Source organism: Phragmites australis, chromosome 4 (genome assembly GCF_958298935.1).
Source record: "Phragmites australis chromosome 4, lpPhrAust1.1, whole genome shotgun sequence".
Classification (NCBI taxonomy): Eukaryota; Viridiplantae; Streptophyta; class Magnoliopsida; order Poales; family Poaceae; genus Phragmites; species Phragmites australis.
The window spans coordinates 37,594,044-37,614,619 of record NC_084924.1 but is presented as its reverse complement, the minus strand read 5'-3'; the positions used below and the strand labels follow the sequence as shown (position 1 = coordinate 37,614,619).

Genomic DNA, 20,576 nt, shown 5'->3' with positions numbered 1-20,576 from the left:
ATGATATTATTAATCTTCAATTAAGAACTTTGTAAATCACTCTAGTGCACTTCATTGCCTCTTGATCTCACACTAAATGTTTTAGCTCTTCTGAATAGCAAAGGATACCAGGGAGAGGAAATGGGGTATATATAGGCTAGAGGTCCAAAACTATTCGTTGCACAACCACCCACAGTCGTTGGATGATCCGACATGCATACACTCCAAACGCTAGCCCATTCAGCGTGTATCATCAACCCAAACTAGCTGTTACTGTACTAAATGCTCCGGCGAAGCCTTTGATGTATACGTTGGACCATCCGGTGTGAATAATCCCATTTTTCAGTGAATAGAAAACCTTTGAACTTTACTCCGATGAAGCATTCGGTGTATAAGTCAGATTATCCAGCGTGTACAAATCTAAAGTCCATCTTCTGCGTAGCCAACTTGACTTCATCGGATCATCTGGTGTGTACAAAGAGCACCGAGATAAAAGCTCCAACGTGTACAATGCTTCAACGCTGGACCATCCGACGTATAGAGAAATTTCAGAACTTGTCCAATTCAAATTTCTTTTTTGGGGTATTCCACCTCTTGCTTGCTTCTGGTCCAAAGATGAAATCCTTAGTAATAGTTGGTTGTATTCACCCTTTTTTGGAATAATAACCTCTTTTACTGCAGTATTAACTGTATTTTATATGTTTCAGATATATTTACTTATTTTTGATGGGTATTTACGTGTTCATTTTCAAAATTACAGTAGTACTAAAGAAGGTTCGTTGTATTCACCGTAGGCACGATAACTGGTACACCAGAGGTGCGTTAGTTATATCTTCACTTCAACTCATATATGGATTTCTCTGAGCTAACTAGTGCTAAAATATCATGAGTGTACATCTAATAAAGTTTAGACTTAACTAGGTGAAACTACCACTCTTAGCCTCTCTTTAGAGTACACTCAAAAATAAAAACGAGTCTATGTTAACGTTTACATCCTTTAATCGCTCATACAATTAATTAATGGACTAAAATCGTCTAACAACATTATAAACTAATTCTTTAATTACTTTTCAAAGTAAACTTGTTAAACATAATAATATAATTATTATTAATCATCAAAATACTTACCATTTAACTAAATCTGGATATTACAATCGCACCTACGCACGAGGCGCCAAACTGCTTCACAGAAAGAATCATGCACAGTGTCGGTAGAGCTTTCAGATTGAGGCCTCCCCTTGTCAGCCTGCAGCATATACATAGACCGCTCAAATAAGAAGATCCAGAGGATGAACCTTGCTTGGTTGAATTTGATGCTTCCACAGATGAAGAAAATGTGAAGCATTATGAGGTTATAATGCGCAACAAGGTGATGATCGGAGAACGGTTTGCTATTGGTACGTACTGTACGACACCTACATGTTTTTAATATAAATAAAGGCTTTTTGGTGATGACTCATCGCATAATTAGTTTACAGCTAACCGCGAAATCAGAAGTTTGTGTTAAACAAATGGCACTTGCCTCTATAAGAAAGGTACCGGACGTTGCGCTTCCCTCCACACCTCCACAGGTCACTCGCATCGTCACACAAAACCATTATCGGCTCGGCGCCTCTCACCAGCATTCCTGTGTGCGCTGCGCGCGTCGTGCGATACCATGGACAGGCAGGACTACGACAACGGCCAGAGGAAGAAACCCCATGGAAACCAGTACCCTAGGAGGGGCGGGATCATGAAAGGGATCTTCCAGGACTGGATCGGCAAGAAGGCCCCAACGAGGCCTGGCGGCGGCGGCAACGATGGTTACGACAACGGCAAAGGGGGCGACGCCGGCGGCGGCGGCTCCAACGCTGATGGCTACGGCGCTTACTGACGCATGATGCGTGCGCGCGTGGTTGCGTACGCGGGAGCGAGCCCCGGAGATGGTTAGTTGTTGCTTATGTTGGGTTGCAGCTGGTTTGCTTCTATGCGGCTGCTAAGTGTATCGATCGTGTTGGGTGGAGGATCCTGCTGTTCTTGTGTTCCTTGGTTGTGTGCTTTGTGGTCAATAACTCTGGAGTTATTAATCCATGGGGTCGTGCTTTTGGATCTGATTGAATGCTCACTTTGTTGCACCAAATGATATCGCCCTCTTGTTCTTCCTAGTGCTTTTGCAGTTCTTGCGTGAGTGGGTAATTATAGATCTCGCTCGTGTTCTTCTTACTACTGCCTTCTCTCGGTTTTACCACCGAATTCTTGTGCGCAACTTCGGCATACTGGATCGAGAATAATACATGCATGTACGGATTGGGAAGGGAAATCTATTAGTTCCAACCATCACGTCGATCCGTCGATGCCGCAGTTCGAATTGAGACTCTAATTTCTTTCCTTCCTTTTGCACTGCGACTGTTTCTTTGAACAGATCATACAAAAGACTGTTCGAAAAAGACTAATTATGTTGTTTGTCTCTATTTACTCAAAGAACAGTGAATTAGATTAAAGAGAGAGACATGTTCGCTTTCGCTTTGGGCGAAATCCACTGGTTGCGCCGTTCCCCCTTTAATTTGACAAATTTTGTGCACAGTGCCATAAAATCCCCATTGTCGATAAAATTATCTACGTACTGGTACGTGTGCACGAAAGTGCCCGCCCACTCGCACGTGCAGGGAGACTTCACGTTAACCAGGAACCGAATCATATCGGGTCGCGGATAAAAAGTACGCATCGTTCTTAATTGGCAGCTCGCTCAAACCCCTGGTAGAATATTCACGAGCACGCGTGCTAGGTCGATTCGGCGTTAAGTGTTGAATGTAGGAACCCAGAAAAGATGTGATGGATACAAGCATACAGCTCATGCTTGTTCTTCACTGGCTCGCTGCCGTCCGCTTTTCACTTTCAGTGGACTTGCCTTGGCCAAAGCTAACCACGCGTGTGGTCCGTCACTAATAAGCTGTCACGGGCTTGTGTCATCGTTTTCTTGCTCTTGACTACGCCTGCAAGATCGACTCTGTACGGTACACAGTATAAAAGTTCCCTACACGATATTATGGTCCTGATTTTATCTTTGCCTCGAATGTAGTTTACGATGCAGGCCCAGATTTGTTTTCGCCACTATGCATCCAGCGGATGTCTTGTTTCGAATTCGGACGTCCAAGAAGGCCCAAAACGAGTAACCCTGCTTCTGCCTGGGGAATCTCCCGCTGGGTAGGGAATCCTGGTTTGCTGCCGAACTCGCAATGCACTTGTTGGGCTAACCTTTCGGTTATCCCACGAACATGGAAATCTGGTTATGGCCTGCTCGCGTTCGTCGCATGATTGTACTTTCGAATCGGGGCCGGTGCTGCTGCTCCTGATAGCGACGCTTCTAGATTTTTTATATATTTTTAAAATTTTGTAAGATTACAGGTCTCCGTTTTAAAATTAATAAAGTCTATCGTATTATTGCCCGTTCAACAGACGAGAACAAGGTATTGTCAGTTCAGCTGGCAGCGTATTTAATAATTAGAGAGAGGAAGGTATCGTCCGTTCAACGGGCGATGATACGATATGTATAATTCAACTGCAGAACTATATGTATAATTAGTTTTTTAATAGAATTTGTATTCAATAAATTAAAAATTATTGTATATTAATTTTCTAAAAAATATTTAGTTGGTGTAAAAATGTGTGAAATTTTTTGTACGAAGTGACTTTATGAGAATACAAAATCTAATTTGTTGAATAATAGTAATTATGAAGCACAAATATCATATACTCGGCACCAAATTTACATACACTCATAAACATTACATGAAACATGAGGTTTTTCATCACCGCGCGAATGAACTATAACCGTAAAGAGGTGATAACAAACGTTGGTATGTACGGTACGTTTAAAGACTAACCTAATAGCATGTCGCTGCTAAACCTAACATGCCTTTAAAGAATGAAAATAGATCGAGATACAATAGATGTTATTTACTGAGTGCATCTAGAATATTTGCCCTTTCTTAAGACATCGGGCTCCCGCCTAAGCGCGATGGACCCTCTCCCGCTTCCTTTCCCTCTCTGCTTCGTGTGCTTGAGCCGCGGTGCACTCCTTCGTGGCATTCCTGATGTGCTTCTCCTCCTGCCACTTCATCTGTAGTTCCTTCTAATGTCGCTTGTACTCGCGGCGTCGGTAAGCTTCCCTCCTTCATCGTATTTTCATGTTCACCCATCGTTTCTGGTCCTCATTTTGCTCCATGTTGAGTCATTGCATGAAGTCGCAGATAGGTGGAAGAGACTGGACAAAAGAAATAAAAAGGGAGATTAGTAAGAGAGTGCATGAAATCATGTGGAAAGTGTCACATGAGTGATCTATGTCGCTATACCGGTGGGTACTCATACGGTCCATGTCGAGGCTTATCGTACTGGTAGTTGGCACACATGAAGAAGCCTAGGTCATATGTGTAGGATATGTCCTACGACTCGCGAAGCCTACAAGGGTCGTCACAGAAGTATATCGATGGTTCAACCCTTTGGGGGATGAAAATCCTCCGATGTTTCTTAGGTGGGTTTGGTAGAGCTGAGGAAGACGTTGCATTTGAGAGAGCTGAGGAAGGAGTGGTCTATCTATAAATGAGGGTGGAGTTATTTATGATGAATGGGGGCTGGTGCATGGATTGAGTGCATGGGCTCGGCTCGGGGCTAGAGCATAGGCTTCCCTGTGGAAGCTGGAAAAGTGTTGTCATTTCTTGCTAAAAGCTGAGGTGTGTGGTCACTCAGTGTCACCTCATATGTCCTCTATCGTTGGGACGTCTTGTCTACAAACACAACGCAATCGAGTCTCTACTGGTAGTTGGTACGCATGAAGAAGCGTCTGCTATAGGTGTATGATATATTACTACTTACAATCTCATTACATGTTCATATTGACATAACCTGTCGCTAGCACCTTTTAAGAGAAATGTGTCCAAACGCTACCGACTACTCAGAGTCGCTACAGAAAGGCATCCAATGCATGCACTATCTCTAAATTACATACCTACACTTGGTTTATACACCATCAGGACTTGTTGTATATAAACAAAACTCAATCGATTCTCAACTCACACATGTTCTGACCACGAATTGAATCGAGTCAATGGTGTTTCCTCATCCTCTCGATGGCCACATCGATCCACCACCTCCACAACCCTATTTAGACGTCCATGGCAGAGATTTCTACGGAAACCACAATGCTTTTCCTTGCTCGTTTTGGCCACCATGTCGACATGGAGATGATATTGTAGTCCAGGTTTATGAGCATTTTGGTGACGCAGGCCGTCGCTTCTTCTGTTGTCCACATTTCAAAGTACGATCAAATAGTACCTACTTTCTTTCCTATTTTCTCAAAACTATTTACTTGTCTCATCTATCACTTTTTCCAGACAGACAATTGTGGGTTCCAGTACTGGATTGACCCGCTGATAGAACCACACTTTCAAGAATACATCCGTCACCTGCACATCGTTATCGAGGAACTATAGGAACAATTGCGCAAAGAGAGATGCAGCAACGTCAAAAGGCGTTATATCTCACGTCGCATGGCAGGTCGAAGGAACAACTAGGAGTAATAAGAATGTGTTCTAGCGGTCGATCGATGATTTGATTTCGTATTTAACCTGTATTATGTTACCATTTTCTAAATGTGTGAATCACAATATGTACCCAGGAGTAACCAAGAGCTTGCTTCCTCACCACCACCACCACCGACGCTCTATGGTGACGTGTTACCTAGGCATTTTGTTATATTTTCTTGTACCGTGTTGTTCATAATTGAATAAATTATACCCCGTCATGTAACGTTTTATTGTATTTGCATGTGTTATAGTAGTAGGGTTTTTTTATGCGAAGGCTTTTTATTTTGAAAGTTGCAAGTGAACGATTTGAAAAGGGATATGACCGTACGATGGTTTTCCTTGGTATCGATGGAGAACACAATTAATAAAAACATGGCTGATAATAAATACTCCCTCCGATTGCAAATGTAGGTCGTTTTAGACTTGTGCACAAGGATTAAGAAAATAGATCAAACGACCTTGTTGCCCTTTATTTATTCTGCATTGAAAAAGATAACTCATTCATTTGTGAGAGTGGTAGCATTTATTAAACAAGGGCAAGACGGGAACAAAAGAGAAAAAAGTGCATAGAAGTTCGAGAATGACTTATATTTAGAGAATAATTGAGGAGGCTAAAACGACCTACATTTACAACCAGAGGGAGTATCCCACATTAACATCCAACATGATATGACAGGCACATAATATAAATACTAGCACAGAATACACATAAAACAATAACACGTAGTACTACTACATAACACCCTGAAACTAACAATGACAATAGAATCCTACAGGTTACGTCCCCTCTTAGGAACGACGCCCTTGGTTGCATCTGTCTTGGGGACCCTATGCCTCATCGCTCGCACGTGGTGACCTGAGTACGTTAGGCACTTCAGTGGAACGACCAGACACTCAGGTCGGCTAGAGGGCGGTGGAGTGGCGTAGTCATCCTGGAAGGGATGAGTCCTTGGGAGTGGCGCACCAGGTAGCTGTGACACACTGAGCTCGTCACTATGTCCGATGATGAAGTCGTAAGCAGGGACCTGACTAACGTCCCTGCTAAGCAGCTCCATGTAGGTACCATGTGCCTCTACTTTCCAGAGATCATCAAAGTCTGCACATGGAACAACAAAGAAATCAAGTTACCACCGGTAAACTGTGACATACGTAACAATATGGCATGCATGAAGCGAGTGTCCTACCTGCACCAGGGACATGAGAGCACGAAGGACCTGCGTCTGTAGAGGAAGGGTGCATCGCACCACTAAAGGCGTGGAAGTGGCTAGCGGAACCGTAGAAGGGGTCACCGGTGTCAGAGAATGGAAACCGAGGTCACCGACAGGGGTCACCGGCAACATGGCTAGTGGAACCGTAGCAGGGGTCACCGGCAACGTGCCACTGTAGTACCGTCTTAGGGGTCGAAGAGGAAGACGGTGTCGAAGACGTCCTCGATGGCTCGGCGGCGAAGGGTGGAACTACCGGTAGGTGCGGTGGCTTGGTGAAGGTGGCAAACGATCCTGCCGGCATGTGTGCCAACGCTCGTGGTCCCGTCGTAATGTCTGAGGATGAACTACAGCTCAACGATCCTAAGGCCTTTGCCACGTTCTGGATAATCTGGCCAAACGACGTGCTCATCTCAACCCCGGGGACCTCACCCCCACTATCGAGCCACAATCTCGATGCACGTGTCTTGGCATCAATCTGGCGTAGTATGTGCCTTTGCAAAGATAAACTTCATTTACTTCACAATTTTTAAGCTAACAATTGAGGTAAATAATGAATCGCGTAGGGTTATTCGTACCTCAAGCGAACGAGCCTGGTCCCTAGGTACGTGTCGCGCACGGCCACCACATGCCGTGGAAACTCCACTGTTGTGTACGTCACCCGAACCCGCGTGCGATGCACGAATCACGAGTGTGGCCGCTCCTCGTCCACGACATGTACTACAGCTACGTCCCATTCTTCAACCCATCTCTGCACACGTGACGCAAATGCGCTAGTGGAATGAGTCCCCCTCCATGTCAACATGCAAAAACACAAGTTTGTGAATTCAAGGTGTACACATGGGTCGTATGAAAATGTAATTACAATGTTACGCACTCGTGTATGTTGGTAGGCACCGATCTAGTCAACGGTAGCGACCACGACTGGAACTTCCCCAACTGCCGCATCACACGATGCGGCGAGTACTCCTCAACGTATATGTCACAGACGGGGGCATGGGTCATGAGCCAGTACTCTGGGTCACGTAGGCAGAGCACTGAAAGTCCAAACGGAGCACTTCAAAGTACCTCGAACTGCGTGTACGGCCACCAACGCACATAGTCCATCGTCAACTCATCGAACTGGCGAACGAAGTCCGGGTAAAGGTGGTGTGTCTGCACGCTGGACTAACTCGGCTGTGCAACCTAACTGAGTTAGACAATACAATAAAGCAATCAAAATAAACATACACAAATAGCATTGCACTTACCCTACGTCTCCACCATAAGGACCCTATGGTCGGACCGTCGACATCGTCTGCACCAAACGGGTATGCACGAAGGTCCACAACGGGCCTGCCGATGGCGATGCGCTTGTACGACCACATTTGAAGTATAAGAGGACACCCGTTCAGGATCGCGTTGTCATCAATCTTCGTGCACCCGTCACACAGGCCACGGTACGTCGCAGCCAGCACAGCTGACGCACAGCTGTATTGCGGATCCTCCACCGGGTCGATGTCCACAACCTCTCTGGCGTAGGGGATCATACTCCTTAAGACCGTGTTGTTGTGGGTCTCGGTGAACATGACCCACCCGAACAACCACAGGAGATACGGTTCCAAGTGTTGGGAGACGTCCTCGATGCCTATGGTGGATGGTGTCCGCATGTCAAACAAGGAAGAAGTACAAATATCTGCATTTGTTAATAACGTAAAGGAGATGAGAAACCATTTAAAGACATACATACCATAAATTGAACAAGAAAGGCCATCAGGATGTGCTTCTCGTTCGCTGGAAAAGGCCTGAATGGGGCTACACCGTCCATCTATTGAACGACAGAGAAGCGGCCTAGCATCTCATCCCGCCATCCCACTCCCACGTCCCTAGCCCCAACAACGGCACTCGCGCAAGGCAGACCCATCAGGAGAGAGACGTCTTCGAGCGTGGGCGCCATCTCACCGCACGGGTGGAACTTGTGTGTCTCGGGACGCCACTTGTCGACAAGGGCTGCGAGGAGGGCCCTGTCATAGCTGAACCACATCGCCGCCTCCGAGGACCCCGCCAACGCATCCACCTCCACAAGCCGACATAGCGGAAGTAGGCTAGCAACACACAACCTGCAAGTATACTACAGTTAGTGTCTAAATCCGTATGGAACTGTAAATTCAAAATTAATAAACCTCGAGATCCAGCGCTCGTCAATCCTCATTAGCTCATCTAGCACACGAGGTCGAAGTACCGGGAGTTCCTTACCCTGCACAGCGATGCGGTACGAATGGTGCTTGAAATCAATCCAGGGGTCGAGCAGCTCCGGCTGCGCCATACGTGCATGTTCACAAGTTATTTACATTTTTATATGCAAAAAAGAGTAAAAAGTGCCAACTGGTCTTTATTTGTGGGAATGGTGTGCACATGAATATCCATCACACACAAAATTACAACATTAATCAATCCCAATGAGCCGACGAAGCCGACGATAGACGACTACGATGACACCTCCCATCTCCAGTAGACTCGGACGGACCTGCTTCCGCGGGGTTCCCATTTGGGACAACAACGGTGCATTTCTTGTAAGTGTGTCCTGTTTCGTTGCACTTCCTGCACCATTTCATGCGACGTCCAATTTCTGCTTCATCCATGTCATTACGGAGCCTCGTAGTCCCATGCCACCCCCTTTATGCTTCATCTTGTTGGGATCCGGTATGAACAAAGCATTGGACTCATTTTCCTTCGTGAAAGAACCATAAATCTCGAAGCCATAGACCTCATGGTTCTAGGTGTCGAACAGAGCTACCTCCTTGAAATAGTCACAGACGAACCTCCGAGTCCTCAGCCCCGTCACACCACACGTGGCAATCACATGGGAGAAGGGCTTATGTAGTAGCATCGGCTTGTAGCAAGTGCAAACACACCTGTCATCGAAGATGGTGCACTCGTGAATAACTCTAACGCTTGCCCCCTCTCCTTCCTTTGTCCCTGCATAGAATTTCGTATCTATACTGTGTAGTCCCCATGGTCTTCACCCGATGCATCTTTTCCTTCTCCACATTGTCTTCTATGTACTTAGTCATCTTCGTCCCATAAATCATACTAGCATTATTCAGCGTCGTGTACGCTACTGCATAGCGGTCCCTGAAATACTTGCATGTCCCTTGAAGTATGAACTCTATAATCCCCACCGGCGGCAACCCCCTCACACCTTTCATCACGCAGTTGTAAACCTCTGCTAAATTTGTAGTCATAATGCCGTACCTAGCCCCATTTGTGTCGATAGAAGAGCCCACTTCTCCTTGGGCTCATTCTCAATCCACTCGCTAAATGACCTGGTAGATGACTCGCTCCTCCGTGTGATGCCAGCTTTATTGTCATTTGGCAAGAACTCAAGAGGTACCAGTACGTCCTCCGCTCCCGTCACGGGCCTCCCTACATGCTCCTGTGTTTGCTTTTTCGTCAGCTCGTCCAGTATCTTCCAAAGAGCATCAAACTTCCACTGTTTGTTCTGACCGCACAGCCTCTTGAATATGTTCATGAGGTTCTTGTTTTTGAATTGGTGGAAGAAGTTTGCACCCAAATGCCTCATGCACCACCTACTATGTAGGTTTGGCCACATAGGTCAAATCAAGCCATAATTCGTTCCATTTTGCAGATCCAGAATTGCCTTAAGTATCCTAGCATGCCGGTCATGTATAATGCACACATTCGGTATAGAAACCAATACCAACTATTGTTATTCTCACTCTCTACAAATGCAAAGGCCAACGATAGAACTTGATTGTTCCCGTCAACCCTAATAGCAGTCAGGATCTGTCCTATAAACGTGCCAGTAAGAAAAGTTTCGTCGATTCACAGGATAGGCCGACAATAGTAGAAAGCTTCAATACATGACCCTATTGCGAAGAAACATTGCTTCAGGATGTACTTTCCAGGTTTAGACAGCAATGGGTACTTATCAATATCGTAATACGTCCCCGGGTTCCTTCGAGCAATAGTCTATAGCAAACGTGGCAGATTTTCATATGACGCTTCATAGGTCTCGAACCTCATCTCAATTGCCTTCCTCTCCGCCCTCCATGCCTTTTTGTAGCTGATAGTGTACTTATACTCCTTCTCAATTTGCCTGATTATGGACCATGGTTCGTAGTTTAGGTTGTTAAAAAAAAGGGAAAAATGACCTCTTTTTTCAGCAGGGCTTCGCCGCACAAATCTCCCTCCCCTCCCCTCCCCTCCCTCTCCTCTCCTCTCTCAGCTCAATGTGTCAAATGAAGTGCTGACGTCAACAATGCTAGCTGGGCCAGCCTAAATACTCAAAAGGTATCGCCCGCACGATGTCGTAGCCACGAAGGTCTCTCCTATTCAGTTGGCGAGAACAAGGTCTCGCCCGCAGAACAGGCGAGACCTTCCTCTCCCCATTTATTAAATGCGCTGCCAGCCTGAGCCCACAAGGTGTCACCCGTTCAACGGGCGAGACCTTGTTCTCACCCGTTGAACGAGCGACGGTAGGGTAGACTTTGTTATTTTTGAAACGGGCATGTAATCTTGAAAATTTTGTAAAAAATATATAAAAAAATTCATGCTTCTTTTCGTCAAGCATCCCGAGCCGTCATTGCGGAATCACGCGATGGAAGCAGCAGCCCACCTAACGTGCACCGTGAGTTTTTTTATTTTTATATTTTTATCATTAATATTTACATAAATAGATCTGTGATGATAATATTTGCACAGATAGACACCTATCGTCCTCTGAAAGAGCTACAACTCTTTCAGAGGGCGGTAAGAATGCTACGGTTGTAGCGCCACCCTTTACTGCCCTCTTAGAGGGTTGGTAGGGCCCACCTTCGAGCACGATGCCCTTACAGCCCTGTGAGAGGGCGATTAGCCCTTGCCACTCTCTTAGGGGGTGGTTAGCCCTACTGCTTGGAAATATTTTTTTAATTTAAATTTTGTATACGTCAATTTGAAAAATACTGCACATTCATTCGATGAAAAATATTAGTTGTGCAAAAAGTTATCAAAATGGCATTACGAAGTAGTTACTTTTTGAAAATTTTGGATCGATGTAAATTTGTTGATATATTTTTATTTATTTAATGTAAAATTTTATAAGTAATGTTTTTAGTGACGTAATGTTGGGAGGATACAAATCTAATTTGTTGAATAATTGTAGTTGTGAAGCACTATTAGCATAATACTCGGCACGGAGGTTACATATGCTGCTGACAAACATTACATGGGACATGGGGTTTGTCGTTGTTACGCGAATGGACCCTAACCATAAAGACATGATGATAACAAATGTTGGCATGTATGGTATGCCTAAAGACTAACTTAATAGCATGTCGCTGCTAATCCTAACATGCCTTAGTGAATAAAAATATGTCGGTTACAGTAGATGCTCTCTACTGAGTGCACTGGGATATTTGTCCTTTCTTAGGGCATCAGGGCCACCCACCTTAGCGCGATGAGCCCTCTCTACTTCGCATGCTTGAGCTATGGTGAGTTCCTTTGCTGCCTTCCTCATGCGCTCCTCCTCCTGCCGTTTCAGCTATAGTTCCTCCTGTTGTTGCTCATACTCCTGACATTCGTACGTTTCTCTCCTCCACCGCATGCACATGTCGAGCCATTCCATGAAGTCATAGATAGGTGGAGTAGACTGGACAAATGAAACAAGATGTGAGATTAGTAAAACAGTGCATAACATTATATGAAAAGTGTTACATAAGTGATCTATGTCGCTATACCGATGGGTACTAATATGGTCCATGTTGAGGCTTATTGTATTGGTAGTTGGCACAAATGAAAAGGCATAGGCCATAGATGTAAGAGATATTATGGGACTCACGAAGCCTACAAAGGTCACCACAGAAACATATCGGTGGTTCAACCCCCTAGGGGATGAAAATCCCTCAATATTTCTTGGGTTGGCTTGGTGGAGCTGGGGAAGATATTGTAGTTGAGAGAGCTGAGAAAAGAGTGGTCTATCATTGGATGAGGGTGGGGTTATTTCTGGTGGCTGAGGGTTGGTGCATGGACTGAGTGCATGGGCTTGGATGAGGCTAGAGCATAGGATTTCCTGTGAAAGATGAAAAAGTTGTGGCATTGATGCTAGATAGAGATTCCCTGTATCAGGATAGAGGTGTTGTCATTTAATTTATGATTAAAGCTCTGTCGTGTGGTCACTTCATATCTACAGCCTGCGTCAGGAAGTGGTGTTGTCATTTCATGGTTAAAGTTGAGTCGTGTGGTCACTTCATGTTTAAAGCCAGACTCACGACGAGGTGTTGTCATTTCATACTTGAAGCTCTGTTGTGTGGTCACTTCGTGTATAAGTAGATTTCTAAGTAATATTTTTCATATATTGGATAGAATTGTGCTTGGATAGCACGTTAATATAATAAATATATCATCACATTAATTAGACATAAAATTCATAAATAGTTCATAACATAGTACGTTAATATAATACAGTAACCATATACCCATCGAACTAAACTAATAAAATGAAAATGTAAACAAAAGAAATAGTCATGGCTGGCATTTGCATAGCTCTTAGTGGATAGATGTTGAATACCTAGATTATCTCATGATGGCGGAGGAAAGTGGCAACGCAAATTTACTGAAGAATGCCAATTGTGCCAATCAATGCTATTATGGTAAGATGATTGTCGTCTCCGAGGTGGTGATACGAAGTTGTAAGGATAGGTACCAGTAAATTCACCATCATTTTTAGGTCATCAATATCCTCCAAAGATGGAGGCTTCTGAGGGAGGGACCTGGATTACTTGTAAACATATCAACAATATCGTAGTCATAAAGCTCATGATTCCATATGTTCAGTATCTGATCCATCATAAAGTAGTGGAAAACATGTTGTCTATGTAGCATATTGTGCTCTTCACATGCAACTATAATATGTGTACACGGCTTGTGTAGCAATTGTGACTTCTGGTACGTACAGATGCATATTTCAATCCTAAGCACGCACTCTTGCACATAGCGCTCATGTATGCCACCCCTACGACCCTTATCATGGCACAAGACACTGAATCTATGCTCTATAGTTCCATCTTGATTGGCGCTATGCATATGTGCCTTCTTTATGGCCTTCTCCATTTACTCACATAGCATCGATCCATATAGCATACGGTTATCCGCCATTGCCTTTGAAACAACTATGTAACGATCAATGAAATATCTGCAAGTCTCATGCACAATACCTTCAACAAATCCAACAAGTCGGAGGGACCTCATACCCCACATAACTCAGTTGTAGATATCAGTAAGATTAGTTGTCATTATCCCATACCTTGCCCCTCTAGTGTCATACATTAATACTCATTTCTCTCATGGCTCATTTTGTATCCACTGTGAAAAGTTCCTAACAATTGACCCTGACCTTCTTACTATCTAAGGAGTATCCGTTGGGATGGGTCCAAGAGCAACCGGGTCATCTTCTGTATCTGCTAACTCAGCTGTCTGCTTCGTGGTTAGTTCATCTAGTCTTACCAATAGTGCATTGAACTTTCTCTTCTAGTTTTAGCTGCATAATTTCTTGAAAAGATTCATCAAGTCCTTGTTTTTGAATTGTTTATAAAAGTTTGCACCCATACGTCTCATGCACCACCTGCTCTTCAAGTCGGGCCACTTTGCTCTTACACACCGTCGAACACTGCCATATTGCATATCTAGCAAAGCTTGCAATAGCCCTGCATGTCTATCATGAATCAAACATACACAGGTCGGTCCAGAACAATAGCATGCCTGACTTGCTCAAGGAACCAATACCAGTTCTCCCCGTTCTCAGTCTCCATGAAGGCAAACCCCAGTGGCATGGCTTGGTTGTTCTCGTCTACCCCAATTGCAGACAATATTTGTCCTTTATACTTTCCAGTGAGGAACGTCCCATCCAAGAAAATGATGGGTCAATAGTGCCTAAATGCCTTGATGATTGTTGCAAATGCAAAGAAAGCACGTTGTAATACTCGCTTCCCTCTATACTTCACATCAGTCGAGAGGTAATGCATGATGTCAAAGTAACATCTAGGGTTTCTCGCATATATTGTGGCTAGTTGATGTGGATAAGTTATCATATGAATCTTTGTATGTCCCGAACCTCATCTCAATAACCTTTTGGTTCGCCCTCCATGCCTTGACTTAGTTTATTGTGTACTAGAATCTTTCCTCAATAGCACAGATTATTGATTGTAGCTCATACTTTAGGTTGTCCATAATCTCTCTGTACATAACATTAGCAATAAAAGTAGATGATAGGTTTCAGTGGAAAAACTCCATTTCCTTAATGTGGCAGTTATGCTCCATAACTATTAAGCACTCCCAGTAGTCAACCCACTTCCCCCTGAATGTGTGCACCCATCACAAACAATCAGACACCGAACACTTGACGTCATACTCCCTTTTGCTTGACTTCACAACCTTGAACTACCTCCGAAGAGACAGCGAACATAATTTCACTGCATCAATAACAATCTCCTTACTATGGTACATAGCACCCTAGGACACCTCGTTCTCATGATATTTTCAAGGTGTCCGATGACCCTCACCCACCACTAGCTTTGAAAATTCCTAATTCCTCTACTCTGCAGGAACATAAGTATTTTCCTCCTCGTTGAATGAATCCTCATTGGCAATGGCTTCCTCCAGCTCATAATCCTCCCTCTCTATCTCTTCAATTATGTTAGGGATGTGCTCCCCCCATCGGCTACACCCCTCGATTGCATCTCACGCATATCCCCAACGTCTTACTCATCCCCCACAGTTGTTAGGCCTGCTTCATCCACCACTACCTGACTTGTTACTGTTACTGCTTCCACAATGTTTATCTCTATTGGATTCTTCTGGTATGCCTCAGTTAGCAGCAGAAGAGGGAGACCACGTTCACATGATATATCTATGTACTATCTCTAAGTAGATGTCGCATTAATCGGGACGTGCTCCCAAAATACCCCTGAGCAGCATGACTTACCACAGCTCTCAGCTTAAGCTCATGTTACTGGGAATTCAGTTGAAAATGGTGCATCAGCCACGTACCACACCCACGATGGGCCTCTCATTGGCTCTACTAAGTCCCTTGACGACATACTAAAATCCAGAGAGATCTACACCGCTAGGACTATAACCAATTTGACTTTCACCATAATATATCTAAAAATATAATTTATCAATGCAAAATTAGGTAGATACCATCGTAAAAGTGTCCATATTAGAAAATACCATCAGCTCTGAGGATAACATATGGGCCCAGGGCCCACATGTCATCCTCACACTGATGGTATTTTCCAACTTTTGCGATTTTTGCGATGGTACCCAACAAATTGCCCTATTATCAAACATCCTTAGAAACATCCGAAAATATATCCAATGTTAATACCAGAAAACTATACTTCTGATTATTGAAACTCTAACAAAATTACCGATACTGATGATCACCTAACAATACGTTTAGTTCACTATAATCAATATTGCTCATAAGCAAACTAACCAATTTAAACTAATTAATCATCTGTCTATTTAATAAAGTTTCTACTTATCTATAATTGTTACTTACATCATTATTCTGTAAAATTTAGATAATTAAAACTACCATACCCTAAATACTATTATACATCTGATGACTATCCTACCATTCTTTACAATATACTACAAAAGACAGTTTCTAAACCCTAGGTCTCATATAATATAACTATTGTTACATCACTAAAACCCTAGATCTAGTAGTACTTTAATTATTAATAAAAATATAAGTCTAAAAAATTACCAGAAACCGAGATCTAAAATTCACAAATCAAAAACAGTAAAGCTTTGTCGCGCTGTCTCTCTCTCCTCCCCCTCTTTTTCTTTTTTTTTCTAGATTTAAATAGCTATTTTAGCTAATTTTCAGCCTTTTATATTGTGAGGGCAGTGCGGGGTGGGAGCGGGGGCTAACCACCCACTAAGTTTCTCTCATAGGGCGATAAGGGGCGATCTGATCGGCAGGCATGGGGTTGAGTCCTATTCCCTCTTTGAGATACTTTGCAGCCCTTTCAAAGAACGGTTGACACATTTTTATATAAATATTGTCATCGGAGATCTATTTATTTAAATATTAATAAAAAAAAATAAAAAAATAAAAAAACTTGTGCACCGTGGGGTCCATCCAAGTGGACAAACTGGAGAACATTGGCGAACGCCGATAGGGTATCAGACATGTCCCCATCAGTTTCACACGAATCACCGCTGCGGTGACCATTACCCGTGGTCGCATGCGCCTACGCTTTTGGTGCGGATTCCCCCGAGCAATATACTACTCACCTTCCCCGGCTCAGATAAGATGCTTCCGTCGCTCGCCTCGATGCCTTTCACTGATACCGTGTTTTTTTATCGTCTTTCTCTGTTCCTCTACAACTGCAGTGACGATCCTATTCGTTGCGCTCGTTTTGCTTACTCGGAGTCGAAGCTAGGTCAATCGCGTGTTTTCACATGCTAACAGCAGCTTAGCGAGGTAAGCGTGCACACTGATCTGTCTGGCTTATCCCACCTTTGGGGTTGTCCGCGGTCCGCCACTGAGCCACTCTCTCGGATCAAAACTGGAATGCATTTTGTGAAATAAGAAATCCATTTTGTCAGGATAATCCCCTAAATTATTAAACCGTCCATTTTACTCTCCTGAGATATCAATACCAAATCATTTTACCTAAAAAATGATTTTATATCTGGTTGGGTGATATATATGCCACATCACCATGTGAGGCCCAACTGTTAGCCTCACCTCTTCTTTTCTTTTCTCTTCTTTCCTTCTCTTTCCTTTCCTTTCTCCACCGAAATAGAGAGAGAGAAGGGGAGGCGGCGGCTCGGTCGGTGGTGCGTAGGGGCGGGCGGGGCCTATGGTGAGCTCCCTCCCTCTGCCATGGCAAAAATTGAGTGATGTAACCCCTGAGACCGGCTTTTGTCATCTGGCTGCCATGTCATCTATCTCAATTCCAGTCTGTGCGCGCCGCCGCCAAGCACCCTTCCTGCCCGCTGAGCCACTATGCGTGCTGTCACCATGCCGCTACTCTGCCTATGCAATGCCGTCGTGCATGCTGCCACCGCTGTCCCGCCCTGCTCCCCGTCGAGCCACCGTGGCTCGCAGATCCTCTGCATCTCCAACCAGCCAGCCCATAGCTCCTTCGTGCACGTCGTCCAAGCTGCTGCCTTTAACAGCTCTTCTCCTCCGCTGCGTCCGTCGCCTCCCCCGCGAGCAGTCGCCCGCACACCTACCCTCCGGCTATCTCCCTCCCACAGAGCCGCGCCGCTTGGCCGCGATGTAAGACCGTTGTCGCCATCGTCCACGATGTTCCACGCGTGCTGTAGCTTGATCCGTGCCGTCGCATCGCACGGCAATGGTACACACGGCAAGGAGTGCAGATGTCGTCCAAATGCGAGAGAAACTATACAGCGCTACCATGCTTTTCCCCAGCGCCGGTGGACGAGCCAAGGAATGGGACGGCCACCATTGATCGAGAGCCACGCTGCCACCAGGAATGAGTGTCTCGCCTCCCCCCAACCCATTTTTACCGCTAAGAGAAGCCCGAGCCGATGACCTCCACACCCCCATCTTCTTCCTCATCTCCGACGGAAAGTGTTGTCGCCATGCGTGCTTGTTCCCGCAAACGGTGAGGCGATCCTTTCTCGACTTCCTCCGAGAGCATCTACTCTACCTCTCTCACCCTTCACCACACTCAATCGCAGGAGGCCATGACCCTTCTTCCTCCGCACCGATGCGCTGCTTTCACCGCTAACCCTCTTAGTCGTCCCGTTAACCTGAGGCATCTCCGACCAATCTAGCGTGCATGCACCATCACTGTGATCCTGTTAAGCTCCCCGAATCCCAGTTTTGTCTACGATGCGCCGAGGTGAGCCCTCACCTTGCGCCTGCTTCGGCCACCGCCGCTCATCGTCGCACCACCTCTAGAAAGAACCGTCGGCCGATTCCATCCTCTCACACCATCTCCAGGATCTCAGGAAGCTGTCGGTGTAGACCGTTGCCGCCACATCGACGGCCTCACCTGCTTCGATCGTTCAGGCCACCGTCGCTTCGCCGCCTCGATGGAGTGAGCAGAGGGAGGGAGCCCGGGTCGCCGCTCGCCCAAGTCGCCGCCTCCCCCCCCCCCCCCCTCTCTGCTTCGGTGGAGAAAGGAAAAAGAAAGAGAAGGAAAAAAAGAGAAAAGAAAAGAAAAGAGGAGGTGAGACTGACAGTTAGACCCCACGTGGTAATGTGGCATATATGTCAGTTAAACCAGGTACAAAACCACTTTATGGATAAAATGATCTGGTATTAATAATTTGAGAAAGTAAATTGGACAGTTTACTAATTTAAAGGTTATATGAAGTAACGGCGTAGTTTGAAGAGTAAAATAGACTTCTTTCTTTCGTAAAAAAGAAGACTTTGCAATTTGCTTCTATACACCCGTCTTCCCGTCAACAGTCAGTTCTTTGAATGACCGGTAAAAGGAAACGATCAACGTCAAGTCAGCACCCATGGTTTTCAAAACTCGTGATGCATGGACATCATGTTCTTTCTGGAGAATGGCTGCTGCAATGGCTAATCGTGCTCTCCACCAAGCAGTTGCCGCTCTTCCCATTTGTTGGAATGGAAAAATGATAAATCGGACCAAGCTTCTGAGAAAAGGATCACACGAAGAGGTGCTCGAAGATGAAAATATAGACCAAACTTCTAAAGATGACAAAAACGGATTCGGTTCAATGAGGTGTACCGTGTACCCATTGCTAGCCGTTTCTAGGAGTGACCATTTTCCTTATGGAGGTGGGGATCCGCCTTGAGTAGGACAGGGACGGACCATATTTTACCTCGTGGGGGCAACAGGACGGGCCCTATGTTCAAGTTAGGGCGAAGGCAAGAATGGAGTTCTCCTAATAGGTTTTCATGGGGTCCGAGTCCGCCACTCACTTGCCGCACCCGCACCCGCACGTCGCTCGCCGTACTCGTGGCTCGTCGCGTTGCTCGTTGTGCCCACTCGTCGCAGCATCTGCTCGCCGCACCCACCATGCCCGCTCGTCGCTACGTCTACTCGGCGCGCTTGTCCCGATGCACCTATCATGTTCATCCCACTAGAGTTCTTAGATCTGATGAAAACATAGACATGACGAGTATTTATCTCGATATGACTTTTGAGGGTGGGATAGAGATGAGAATAAAAACAGAACAGGAACCGGGGACACCTCAGCGCCGCTCCACCCGTTGCCATCTCTAATCGTTTCAGTGTTTCCATCACGTTTACCAAGGCAACAAGTACCAAACGCAAAGACCATTAGCTATATACCACACAAGCTCCACAGTTTTAGTAAGAACGATAACTCCATGGGTGGCTAGGTGCAATGGACAATAAGGTAGAACCAGGCTGAGAGGGATATAGATCGTCTGTAGCTCTACAGTTAAAAGTCACCGACGGAAGATTGAGTCCTCTAATCTATGTCAGTGATTTTTAATTTACTCTATATCACTGTAGAGAATCCCGGTGCGGCCGGGGGGCACACTGCACGAGAATCGCGGGCAGCGTCACCGAGGCAGCAATATCCGGATCGTTTTAAACACGGCTACCAACCGCCGCGAGCCAATGTCCAGCGCCCAGCGGGCCCGTGATTCCGTGAAGCCGTGAACCGGCGCTGTTGCTCCCAGACGGAGGACTGGGGCCACAGCCAAATGACCAAAACATCCTCGGACCGTCCACCGTCTAGCCCGAAGCAGGCAGGGTAAATATGGAAAACCTCATTGGCCCAAATGGCAGTCCATCAGGGCCAATCATGCCCGTCCAGATGTAGCTCGCTACTAACCACACGATCACCCAAATGGACG

At 45.4% G+C, this 20,576-nt stretch overlaps 1 long non-coding RNA gene across 1 annotated transcript; it reads left to right on the top strand.

Annotated features, from left to right (window-relative positions):
* The first annotated feature begins 1,271 nt into the window (after positions 1-1,271).
* LOC133916355 (uncharacterized) lies at positions 1,272-2,072 on the top strand. The gene is made up of 2 exons (XR_009909484.1): positions 1,272-1,376; positions 1,458-2,072. It is a non-coding gene; the product is annotated as an uncharacterized LOC133916355 (long non-coding RNA).
* The last annotated feature ends 18,504 nt before the right edge of the window (positions 2,073-20,576 follow it).